Here is a 13,916-nt window from a genome sequence, read left to right as displayed (position 1 = left end):
GTCAATAGCATTGATATTCATGACAATTGAATAGAATTATTCGAATGAGAAAACAGAGAAATAATTACAAAAATAAGATGGAATGAACAATTAACAATGAGTATGAAATGTAAAAATACAAAAAAAAAACTTTGATTGAACCACCTTGAATGATGTACACGTCTTTGTGAAGAGTTTATTTTGGAATAAATTGCTTTCTTTTTTATTTGAAAGATTCACACTTTTTTGTATGAAGATGAAGAAGTAGAAAGCCAAAACTTTCCTTTCCCAAAAATTATATACCCTTTTCAATTTAAAAAAGATTCCTATGGCTGGAATAGAATCAAATGAGCGAATGGCATCGATGATATATTAGTAGACTCAACTCATTTGTGACATAAGGTCGTAACATTATGAATAATTCGAGTGCTTCATCTTGTGATGTTATACAGATTGGTGCTGAAAAGGTAAAAAGAGAAGTGTCTAATTCCGAAACATATATGTCCGCAATGAATGATATCTGATTCAATTCCATAACTGATTTTTGGAATATAAACCGAATAGGAGTCACTTCTTTGAGTGATCTACACATATCTGTAAAGAGTTCATTTTGAAATCACATGGAAGATTCTCACATTGTTTTCGAATAAAGAAGGAGAAGTAGAAAGCCAAAATTATTATCTCCTAAATATATGTCCTATTCAACAAAAAAGTAATTCTGCAATCGAAACGAATAATTGAATGGGTTGAACAAAAAAGACTAATAATAATGATGAGCATAGGAAATTTGAACCAAGCTACAAAGTTTCGATTGTTAGTATTGAAAATAAAAATTCCTAAACGTAATTAAAAATCCTTTTTTACTAGAAAGAGTTCGAAAGCCAACACAAAAAGTTGATTCTAATTCATTTTCGAAGTACTATGACTATAGGTACTTCATAGAAACCATATTCCTTATCGTGGTTCATTTTTCGCTGAAATACAATCTCCGACATAGTGCTTCATTATACAGTATGGATGATGAATTAACTCTATATAAAAAACCAACTCACAGATATCTGTAGATATCAATCGAAAATATAATACCACTACTCAGACTGCCAAGCAGTGGTTATGTAGTTATTGCAAAACCTATTAGTTTTGGTTGTGTCATTACTGCAAATCCAATCAGTTGATACAATTGTTCATAAAATATGCTCACTTATTTACGTGATCAGGGATAGCGGAGCATATTTTGAAATCAACTGAAATAAAATGCAGTGAAACAAAAATGGTCGACAGAGAATCTAACGAAAAAATGAGAAATCTCAAAGATTCTGCAGGTAAGAAGTGTACTTGAATAGCCCTGTTAGAATGAATCGTACCTGGTTACAATTGCTTGGGCGTGAGGTTGAAAAAGGGAATATGAACCCGAACTGAATTCTCAATAACACCCTGTATGTTTATTCAAGCTGAATATCGCAAGTGGAAACTGAACATTCCATTTTTTCATCGTCTGACAAAAATCATACCTGTTTTCATCTGATGATCTTGATAAGTGAATTTTTCAACCGTTCTGAAAAAGCTAAGTATTGAGTTATTTTTCCAACGATTCAATTGATTGGTGGTAAAAATTTGTGAGAACGATGAGATATTGAATAATTGAACTCATCAGTGGTTCCTACGATTTTTGGGTGAACTTTTCAGTTTTCCCTTCATTACACTTCAGTAGATTATCGATTTATCTTTGTTTATTTCTCAGATTGTGAAAGGTTCTGTACACAAAATGCTGCAAGAATCACTATGAATAACTCTTTTCAACATCACTGAATGAGTTATTGAATAGCAGAAGACATGTGGTTCTATAAAAATTTCAGTGTAAGTCTTAGAATGAAGTATATAAAAAATTATGGATATTTATTGAGTAATGCCCAATTTCATCACATAATAGAAATATTGATAACAACTTAAATTTTTGATTATTTATGATACATTGAATTTATGACAATTGAAAGGTTGAGTTGAAAAACAACATTGGCTGATACTCCTCCTATTCACCATATACTGGAAGTTTTTCGTTCCTTGTTTTTGTTCCTGTATATTGTTTTATTTCATTTTCGTCTATTCCATTTGTTTTTTTATGGTGAATAAAGACGTATTATTATTATTTTCACCGTAGTGTGCGCTGGTCAGGCCCTATCCCCCGAAGCCCCGATACATTCGAGAGGGCGCGCCAGCATTATCAACCAATGACCCCTCCCCACACCGTGGGGAGTGATCATTGGTCAACTAACTAACTAAGTGATCATTGGGTCCGAGAATCATGTGCCCCGAGCAAGCGCAGTGAGCCAAGAATGACAGCCTTCTGCATCTGTAAGGCTAAGAGTTCTGCCTTAGTGCGACAAGCCGGTATGCTTTTAAGATTCGAGAGTAGAGAAGACATCATTCCACTAAGGACTCCAATAATTAGAACAACCATCTTGACAGAGTGATTTGGATAGAGTCTGCGGAGTTCGAAGAGAAAATCTCGATATTTCATCCGTTTTTCCTCCTCTTTTCTGAAGATATTCATCTCGCCAGCAGCTGAAAACTCCACGACAAATATCGTCTTGGTCTGGTGGTCGAGAAGGACTACATCAGGCTTATTAGTTTGTATGAGCCTGAGGGTGGGGAACGAATAGTTCCAATAAATTTGGCACTTCTCGTTCCCCACAACGGATTCAATATTCCCCGGAGCGTAGGGCCACATCGGTGTCTCGTCAATACCGTAAGAGTGTCGTAGATGGTAGTATAGCACTCTTAGGGCCGTGTTATGTCGATGGATATATGCCAAGACCGTATATGCTGGACATGCTGATAGCAAGTGCTTTAGGGTCTCGGGCGCCTCGCGGCAGGCCCTGCACCTTGTGTCAGGAACCTCTATACCCATTACGCGACTGCGGTAGACTAAGGTGTTGAAGACACCATCCTGGCAAGCCATGATGAACCCCTCAGTTTCCGACTTCAGCCCACTCGACCTGAGAAAAGCGAAGGTCAGGCGCTTTGATAAGCCAAGGTCTCCAATATCATTGAAGAAGACCCCATGCATTGGCTTATCCTTATGTTTCCGCAGAAGTAAGGTGATCTCTGCGGCTTTTATCTGAGCTTTTTGCTGAACGGGTTCCAACTCGGTGACAGAGTTGTGGTCACCTAGTTCAGTGTCGAAAACTATACCGAGTTCATCAGCTGCTCGGGCAGCTGCCCTAAAGAGAAATGCTCCAATTCCTGCTCTCTTATGATCACGGACCATGCAGAGAAGGGGATCCGAACTCTTGACCACTTTATAGGCTGTATTCAGCACCATTTTGTCATGTAAACACTCCAAACTCAAGAGTCCAAGGCCTCTCTGTTGTCGGGGAAAGTACAACCGTGGAACGGACGATTTGGGATGCAAACTCCTATCGAGATGCATCATTTTTCGGGTCTTTACGTCGAGTTGATACAGCTCCTTCCGAGTCCACTTCACTACTCCAAACGAGTAGTGTAAGAATGGAATGTTGCAGCAAATTTGTTCTTCCTCGACAGTTCCGATGACCAGATCTGTCGAAGTTTTTGCTGATACTTGCCGCGGAGAGAGTTTTTCACTGTTGTTACCTCTTGTGAGTGGCGTTGTTCCACCCCGAGATAAGTATACGTCTCTCCAGCATCCAGATGGTGTAAGATGCTTCCATCTACGAGCTACAAATCCTCTCCGTAGTCCCCGCTTCGTCCTCTTTTGAGATGGACCATTGCACATTTGTCTATCCCGAATTTCATACCGATAGCATGCGTTATTATTATTATTATTATTATGAAATATTCAAAACAAAAATTATTATCAATTATCAAACATTTATTCATAACGATTTATTCTCTTCGCGTCATTGTCACAAAACTTCCATATATTCTAATTCAAACTTAATTTAATTTTGATAATTAGTTCAGAAAATGTATAGAAACAACTTTCTGAAACTGTCAGGCATGTCCTATGCGAATGTAAAAGAGAGTGTGTGTTCGGCGAGTCTCAGCCTACACCTACCGATATAATGGAAATGTTTCCCTGAGACCTATCCACCTTCCTGGAAAAGACAGGATGGACGATGACCTAGGAGGACAACTCCTCGGGAGGATGTACAAGGGGTCACATGTGGGCTGTATGCTTTTTCACACTCACCTTCCATACTCTACAGATACAGAACTTTCTGAAACGTCAACCTTCATTTTTCATCAGAACTAAGTAACAGGGAGTTTGGTCCTAAACTAACCAAAATCCGGGTTACTCATTCTAAAACTAACCACTTCTATTCATGAATGAGTTTTGGTATTCGAAACATGGTTTCCTGAAAATCGGTAAACCAAACATTCACCAAGTCACCGACTTATATTATACGGTGTCGTCAAATGTCAATGATATTTTGAACATGAAAAAGCAAATAATCGAATGTAGATCATTTTATTGAATTATTTTACGAACTCACTAGTGAAATAGTTCCAGAATCACTTGAAGAAGTGATAATGTTTCACTATTTGGGTCGCTACCCAGCAATATAGATAATCATGGATATTCAGAAAATTCTGAATAGTAACTAGGAAAAGGACATCTCACTATAAGACAAATGTATATTGAGGCTCACTAAATTATATAATGTGTGGAAATTTCAGAATGCCAGATTTATTGGGTATATACTGTAATATATTTCAGTGACACCAATATAATCATTTCTATCACTAGCCTTTACTATTGTGAGACTCACTTTTCATCAGTTCAAAATTCTATGAACATAAAATTTCCTTCTTTAATAATGAGTTGTTTTAATTTCTCCATTGGTATTATCAGAAAAAATATATTTCGAGATGTAATTACCTGAACATTTACAAACCAATATGAAACAAAACTCGTATTCGTTATTACGTTATATGATATTGTTTTGTATGCATAAATATGATTCGGTAGAAAGCAGCAGCAGCATGAATGCTCACCTACTTACTATTTTGTCACGTATACATCATACCAACTTGCGGTTGGAATTTCTTTTCTTTGTTTTACACAAAGCGGATAATTTAATCGATGTATGCTGAAGTAGTTACAATTGCGAAATAGCCTGTCTTTTTCAGTTGAATAAATCCGAACTGGTTCAAAATGTAAATAAACGTCTTGAGTTGTTAATAATGTATTTGGTCCACTTGTTCGGTGTTATAAATGTACCAGTGCAGTCATAAAACCGACAAATAGGGCACTCTGAAAAACTCAATAACTTTATGCAGCATCCCAATATAACAACTGTTTCACATGGAAACACAGATTGAAGTTTTTGTGTCATCCACACCCATTTTTTATAGACGGGATACACAGTTCCACTACTTGGCGGTGCCACATGACATTAGATCGAAAGAAAAATCTACAGATGAAATTCATTTCTGCCTTCCAGTAACTTTAAAGGAAACAAATGATACGAGTATAAGTCTATTCGATACCATACAGCGCTGTTTCGAATTGAATATCGACAGTGGTACTCGGCTGAATGGTGAATACAACTTGTCCTGTCTTCCCTTCGTACTGACGTCTGTTCTTGGTAAAAATGTTGGGATTTGATATCTGAATTCATGGTTTCGACAATTACCAATAATGAGGTAGGTCTATGACAACTCACAAATGCGTTACTGCTATTAATAAAAAATACTGATTATTTCATAATATTCCAATCCAACTTTTCATTTTTTGATAAATTGGTGACTTCATTTTTTGTTTTTCTCAAAAAACGCTGTCACTATAATGATGATAATTATTTTATAATACCAATATTGGTACTGATTTACTAGTACTAATAACAGTGAATCGTTAATCAGTACTATAATGATAATAATAATTGGATGAAGATGCCGGCGCATTTTTCCGACTGTACTGGTGCTATCAGCATGTGGAGCATATGCGGTCTCGACCTGTATCTATCGACATAACGCAATAGAGTGCTATTGGGATATTGAATCCGTTGTGGGGAACGAGAAGTGCCGAGTTTATTTGAACTATTCGTTCCCCACCCTCAGGCTCATACTCGACCACCAGAGCAAGGCGATATTTGTCTCGGAGTTTTCAGCTCCTGGCGAGACGAATATAGTCCGAAAAGAGGAGAAGAAATGGATAAAATATCGAGATTCCCTCTTCGAACTCCGCAGACTCTATCCAGATGGTTGTTCTGATTATTGGAGTCTCAAATCTTAAAACCATACCGGCCTGCCGCACTAAGGCAAAAATCTTAGCAGGACAGATGCAGATTCTTGGACTTAATGATCACTTACACCACGGTGTGGGGAGTGGTCGTTGGTTGATAATGCTGGCGCGGGGCTTCGGCGGAGAGGGCCAGACCAGTGCATACTTCGGTAAAAAAAAAACATCATTATAAAATAATTATTTAATGATAATGACAGATTTGTCAGGATGACGAAGGTTTTAAACAATTTATACTTGTTATGGCCTATGTTCATGTCATAAGGCAGGGTTCAGAATCTGATCTTATCATATATGAATCTATCATAACTTTTTCGTGTAACTTATTGATAGATTTCTGCAAAAATGTTATATGAAATGAATATATGAAATGAAATATATATAATATATATATATATATATATATATATATATATATATATATATATATATATATATATATATATATATATATATATATATATATATATATATTTCTCAAATATATATATACATATATATTTGAAAAAATAATATAACGATTCATATTTTATGTCTCACAAAACTACAATTTATATTATCTCGAGTGTACTTCATGAGAGTGGGCGATACAAAAAAAAACAATTACTGTAATGTCTCATAATATTAGTATCTATACCTCTGCCGTTTTCTGTTTTATTTTTCTTCTGGTTCACAATTATTGAGAAATTGAAGTTACATTTTACCTTGACGATTTTATGTCATTTTTACTTCAATTTCTCACTATTCACATGATGTGAATTCCAAACTTGTTTTGACAAAATGTATATATGTATTGTTTAAACATTTATCATTACGTATAAGGTCTAAAAACTGAAATTTCAGAACTTTAACTATTGATAACGGCAATATTGGTGAAGCTACATCTGTCAAATAAGTTATCATTTATTTAGCCTGTTTTGCCAAATCATTACGAACGGATATAGCATGCAACAACATGTGCAAATAATGAAATTGTTTGATCAACATGGGTGTTTTGTTCCGACATTTTAGAGTCGCTATATTCGTCCTACCGAAAGAACTATTCGCAATGTGGTAGATGAATTTGAGTCCACTGGTTCAGTAAACAATCCATCAACACCAGAACGTCGATGAAACGCAAGATCTGTCAAAAACCTAGCCGCCATCAGTGAGAGTGTGCAGGAGAGTTTGAGGCAGTCGATTTCACGTTGCTTACAAGAACTATGCCTTTCGCAAGCTACAACTAGGACCTGCCCCTGTACAAAATTCAACTAATCAAAAAACTGAAGGTAAAAAACCATAGACAACGTCGCCTATTCGCTGAATGGGCCCCAGAGCAGTTTGCAACTGACCCTAATTTCCATCAAAAAATCATCTTCAGCGATGAGACCAATTTCTGGATGAATAGGTACGTGAACAAACAAAATTATCGAGTTTGGGACGACACCAATCCACATGTGTCCACATCCAAGAGCATCCTGATACAGTCATTTTAGGGTGTGGATTTTGGGACTAGCCATCACTGTCAACGGCGAGCAATGAATTCGATGATCTGGACACAAACAACATGTGACATCAACAGAACGGCACTATCTGCAACACAGCTCATGCCACATTCAATATTCTGTACGAACAATTTGAGAGCATGTTCATCTCACGTGGAGGTGATGTGATCTGGCCCCCGAGATCGTGCGATTTGACCCTGCTAGACTATTTCTTGTGTTTTTTTAAGCCGCAGGTGTATCCGAATAAACCACAAACCACAGCAGTCCTCAAAGCCAACATAAACCATATCATCGGTCAAATTCAGCCTGATTCATGTGCCAGAGTCATGGAAAATTAGATGTTTCGGATGCGCTCCACCCAGAGAAGTCATGGCGGACATTTGAACGATGTCCTATTCCACCCATAATGGCGTCAATAAGTCGTTCTAACGAATAAAAAAGTTTGACGATATCTCACACACACTTCGTTTCATTTGAATTCGAATATAGAAAGCTCTTTATGAAAGATATGAAAAATCAATGAAGGGTAAATAAATCATTTTCAACCCCGGAAAGTATACGAAACCACAACTGGAAGAACTTTTTTACTATCTGACAGTTCAAATATTTTCAATAGAAGTTGTACGTCGAACAAAAATTACGTCGACAATGACTTTTATCACTTCAAGAAGCTGTTGAAAACTTCAAAAACTATGTTTTTCACATATGTCCTTAGAGTATACCGTGAAAGCGTATCAAATGGTTCATTCCAAGAATGTCTGGTCTATTTTTAGTAATATTCAACCAGTATATCACTGATATATTCGAAAGTAAAGATGAAGGCGACATCTTCATGTGACTCCTTGAACAAAACCGAATAGCAACCTTCTAACAAAGGCGAAACTAGATTGTTTCAATGAATAAATAAAACGGGAAAAATATATAGACATATGATAAAGAACAAATAATATCGTTTATTCTGTAAGTTGAATGAAGATATATGAAGACTACTTAATGCCAATATGCTCTCTTATTGCAATTGCCTCATAATGACTATATTCCTCAATGATTGAAAACGATGAATGTTGAAGGTTAGGTAGTTTTAGGTAGATGTTTGATCGATAATAATCATAAATTGTTTCTTGAACTCAGATGTAATGTTCTCAGAATACCGTTATTCTTGAAAACCTAGATACATTTAATACTCGATATGTGATGATGATAATAATGCATGGAAGAACAACTCAGTAGCACTTGTGCTAACTAAGTTGAACTTCGCCTTCTGTTATGTCAGCAACTAGCTCTCTAATTTATTTAAATATTTATATGTAACTACAGCTGGGTAACAATAAAGACGATTATTTTTTTTTTCACCGTAGTGTGCGCTGGTCAGGCCCTATCCCCCGAAGCCCCGATACATTCGGGAGGGCGCGCCAGCATAATCAACCAATGACCACTCCCCACACCGTGGGGTAAGTGATCATTGGGTCCGAGAATCATGTGCCCTGAGCAAACGCAGTGAGCCAAGAATGACAGCCTTCTGCATCTGTGCGGCTAAGATTTCTGCCTTAGTGCGGCAAGTCGGTATGATTTTGAGATTCGAGAGTAGAGAAGACATCATTCCACCAAGGACTCCAATAATCAGAACGACCATCTTGACAGAGTGATCTGGATAGAGTCTGCGGAGTTCGAAGAGAAAATCTCGATATTTTATCCGTTTTTCCTCCTCTTTTCTGACGATATTCGTCTCGCCAGGAGCTGAAAACTCCACGACAAATATCGTTTTGGTCTGGTGGTCGAGAAGGACTTCATCAGGCTTATTAGCTTGTATGAGCCTGAGGGTGGTGAACGAATAGTTCCAATAAATTCGGCACTTCTCGTTCCCCACAACGGATTCAATATCCCCCGGAGCGTAGGGCAACACCGGTGTCTCGTCAATACCGTAAGAGTGCCGTAGATGGTAATATAGCACTCTTAGGGCCGCGTTATGTCGATGGATATAGGCCGAGACCGCATATGCTGGACATGCTGATAGCAAGTGCATTAGGGTCTCGGGCGCCTCGCGGCAGGCCCTGCACCTTTTGTCAGGAACCTCTATACCCATCACGCGACTGCGGTAGACTAAGGTGTTGAAGACACCATCCTGGCAAGCCATGATGAACCCCTCAGTTGCCGACTTCAGCCGACTCGACCTGAGAAAAGCGAACGTCAGGCGCTTTGATAAGCCAAGGTCTTCAATGTTATTGAAGAAGACCCCATGCATCGGCTTATCCCTGTGTCTCCGCAGAAGTAAGGTGATCTCTGCGGCTTTTATCTGAGCTTTTTGCTGAACGGGTTCCAACTCGGTGACAGAGTTGTAGTCACCTCGTTCAGAGTCGGAAACTATACCGAGTTCATCAGCTGCTCGAGCAGCTGCCCTAAGGAGAAATGCTCCAATTCCTCTCCAGCAACTAGCTCTCTAATTTATTTAAATATTTATATGTAACTACAGCTGGGTAACAATAAAGACGATTATTATTATTATTATTATTATTATTATTATTATTATTATTATTATATAATTACAGTTCGAAGAAGCTCTTCTCTTCAGCCAACCGATTTTTCCTACGCCAAGTTCAACCTGTGCTAGGAATCGCTCATTTAAAAAGGGCCTCGTTAATTTTCAACTCGCGCATGGTTTGACTCATTCGTCAGGGGCAACAACTGGTTCACAGAATACCAGATTTGAAACATATTTTTTCGAAACAGATGTTTGGAGTGATATTGAAAAAAGTGATCATTTCCAAGTTGATTGTTGACAACACTTGATACTTGGCTAGACAGACTAAATGCTTTTCTTCTCAAATCATTCTGAACAAGAACTAACTGATACGATGCAACGATGACAATGGAATTCGTGAATGGATCCATCAGTCCATAAATGAATGATGTGTACTGAATATCATGTCATTTATATTAAGAATTGAGAGGATGTAAATAAATGTCTTCTGAGTTGGACTTAATTGAATGGGATAAATGGTGTTGAGAAAACCTATTGTTGCCTTGAATCAATAATGTATATCAAAATTGATGTGATGTGAAGTCAACCACGGAAATGTATTTATCCTCGTACCATTATCACGAGTTTAAATAATTGAGAAAGTATTTTGTTCACATCATTAGTTCAGTTTTCGGACTGGAAATCATTTGAATCAAATGTCACAGAGGTTACCGAATCAGCAATGCGTGAAATTAAAATATTCAAAATTAAGAACGATAATTAATTTACTGTTGACTTTATTCAGAAATTAAAAAAAAACAGTTTTCTTGACACCGAAATACCTTCCATTGAAGTACATTTACTATTATATAGATGGCGACACCGACATACAGAGCGAGCTGTGCTGTACTGTGAGCACAGTAGAGTACAACATTCATAAAAAATTTAACTGTCTTACACGATTCCAACAATCCAAAAAACTCCAATTGGAAAGGAGATGTCAAAACTATTTGTGGAACTCTCACGTAGACACATCGTTATCACTTCATTCCAACCCGTGAGTGAAAAAATCAAATTGAAATGATTAGAAAGAATCATTTCACCTAAAAAATTCGTTAATGCACATATTTTGAATTTTCATTGAGAAATTTCAGACGCTCAGAATCATTTTCTCATCCACCATTTCTTTCTGATTCAGGGCCAATTAATTTTGAATATGCGACTCAACGGGTTTTGGGGAACCTCAACAAATTTGAATTGAAGTATGCGTCAAAATGGAATGTGAATCTTTGTGAACTTGGTATTCAGTCTCGAAATGACTGTGTTCTATTAGTGAATGTTGAATAAATATCAATCAAAGGCAGTGTACTAATTGCGTGTTGATATCCAAAGAAAAAGAAAACAAGACCGAGGTTATATTACAAGGACTCTATCCAGGCACATAAAAACTCTTCAATGTGCTCTCAGGTGGAAACAAAGTAGGTACCTGGAATACTCAAGTACTCTTCTACACATTCGCATTGTGAGAAATGTTAACGAAAAGAAAATTGTATCTGACTATTGATATGATATTACGAATTCTGCAGGTTTCATTGGTAGGTTCACGATAAAGTCAAGTTGGAAATAATTGAAGACTAATAACGCTAGAAGGATTGTTGAATCTGAAATGAGACAAATTGCTGATCGTTCATTCTGAACAAACTTTCCGGATACACATTTCTGTACACCTGGAACACCTTACATGTATTACAATGAAAATACACGTATTATAATGGAAATGAATACCTTGTATGAGTAGTAACAGTTGTAACAATGGATTGTGGAGAGGGTAAAATCAAAAGGCGGTAAAGTGAAGGGTGCGGTATCCCCACTTACATCACCGGTAACAGAACTGAATTCATAATTCCACAATTTTTTCATTCATCGAAACGGAAACATTCATATAATTAGATAAATTTCAATATAGCAATAAATATCATTACACGAAAAATAAGGAGCACTTCTTAATTACAAACAAATAATTTTCAATGGAATTAATAGTTCCAAATATTGTTTTCCTGTTCTACTTTGCAAGGAATTTCTCTTCTGACCTTCTGAAGACCAAACTGATGGATTTCAACAGTATCTAGATGAACTACTTCAACCCGAAATTAAATATTATTTTTCGAAAATAAGGCAGGGGCTCTTTTTGAAATCAACACGAATTTGTAAACATTAATTTAGAAATGTACTTTCTGCTACGTTGCCTGCAGTTAGTTCGGTTTGAATAAAAGCGAGTTCACATGTGTAATATAAAACAAGTTCATTGAATGCGGCATCAATTTCTGACCGTAGTGGATCTTTCACCGTAAATTTCTATCCTCATTTCATTCAAACCGACTGAACCACAGTACATTGCACATCACAAAACAAGCGATCATCACAGCCGATCGCCGTTTATTTCAAGGCCGTCTGCATGAAAGATCTAACTTCCTGATCAATTGAAGCGTGCAAGTTATTGGCGGGTAATCCGTGATAAGAAGAGGAAGAAGACACTTACTGTGTAAAAAAACTACAATGTACACAGCACGGACACAAGAAAAGAACTGAACCGACACTGATCTACCGGCTGTTTTCTAATCCTATACGAAACTTTTCTCCCGCCATTCACTCTCTTGGAAACCTCCACCAGGAGACTTGATCCAATAGTGAAATGAAGTGTATACAGGGTGAGTCATAGGTGAAGGCTATCAGATGGTGTGTTGGTGAAAGAAGCGCGGTTCTTCGGCGTGTGCTTTCCCCGACCTCTTGTGCATACTTCCGGTACATCGACGGATTTGAAGGTTAACGGTGTGGCGTGACTCTCTTCGGGGTGATATTGAAACGATTGCTATTAATAGTATCCAGATTCAATTTTGAAAGTGACTGATATAGCTTCGAATATTGAAAAAAAAAATTGAATTTGAAGTGAGTTACGAATTGAAATAATACAAAACGAAATAATCGAACCGAAATCCAGGTCATGTTTCGAGTATATGAAATAACTTCGAATTAAATCAACTTCAATATTGATAGTTTCATCGAATGATCGTTAAATATGGCTGAATATGACACGATATATAAATCTCTGTGGAGTTTATTTTCAAATTAATTGCTTTCGTCCTATGGGAGTTTCCCTACATGTTTTTTGCATGAAAATGAAGAAGTAGGGAGCCAAAACCTTTGTTTCCCACAAATTATTCTCTCCTGCAAATATATCCCTTTCAGTTTAAACAAGATTCTATGGCTGGAAATAAATCGATTAAGTGAATGAATGTAATTTTGTAGTATCGTTGATATCATTAGTTGATTTAACTAACTCGCCACTTCAATCTTGTAATGTTATTCAGATTGGCGGTGTGGAGGTACCTAATGAGACAAGCGACTCACTCCGAAACATCGATGTTCGCCATTGAGGTTACCAGTGTTCCATGTAAGTGAAATCACACCTCTTTCATATTCTATGAGGTCTTTCATTAAGCGCTTTCTATCTTTAAATTAAAATAAAACAAAGTGTGTGCTCATTCACACCAGGAGCCTTTTTAGTTCCTGGCTACTTGAGATCAGTCGTAAAATGGATCGTACGCCAGATGTTGCCATATACCTTCTCTACCGTCGACACAAACCTCGATGACAGAAATGTCAGCGATCAAGAATGGAATAGGTAAAATTAAAAATATTCGTTGAGCAACTTGCAGACTTTCAGACAACTTTTTGCGACTCCATTTGGGCCTTTCTGTATCTGTATCTATAG

At 37.1% G+C, this 13,916-nt stretch overlaps 1 protein-coding gene across 3 annotated transcripts in view; it reads right to left on the bottom strand.

Moving 5' to 3' along the window:
* Window positions 1–13,916, bottom strand: part of LOC111507510 (uncharacterized) — a 484,193-nt gene that overhangs the window by 66,638 nt on the left and 403,639 nt on the right. The window contains exon 1 of one of the 3 annotated variants that reach the window (XM_074185256.1): window positions 12,684–12,842. The exons of 1 other annotated variant lie outside the window; for it this stretch is intronic. The gene's annotated coding sequence lies outside the window, so the exon portion shown is untranslated. Of the gene's footprint in view, window positions 1–12,683; window positions 12,843–13,916 lie in introns of those variants that run through there. One more of the 3 variants, XM_023162821.2, reaches the window with a different exon arrangement.

This window comes from Leptinotarsa decemlineata, unplaced genomic scaffold (genome assembly GCF_025532065.1).
Source record: "Leptinotarsa decemlineata unplaced genomic scaffold, Ldec_3_MD MMD2_tig00026369_RagTag_RagTag, whole genome shotgun sequence".
Taxonomy (NCBI): domain Eukaryota; kingdom Metazoa; phylum Arthropoda; class Insecta; order Coleoptera; family Chrysomelidae; genus Leptinotarsa; species Leptinotarsa decemlineata.
Note: the sequence above shows the minus strand (reverse complement) of the source record. Positions and strands in the feature narration are given on the sequence as shown.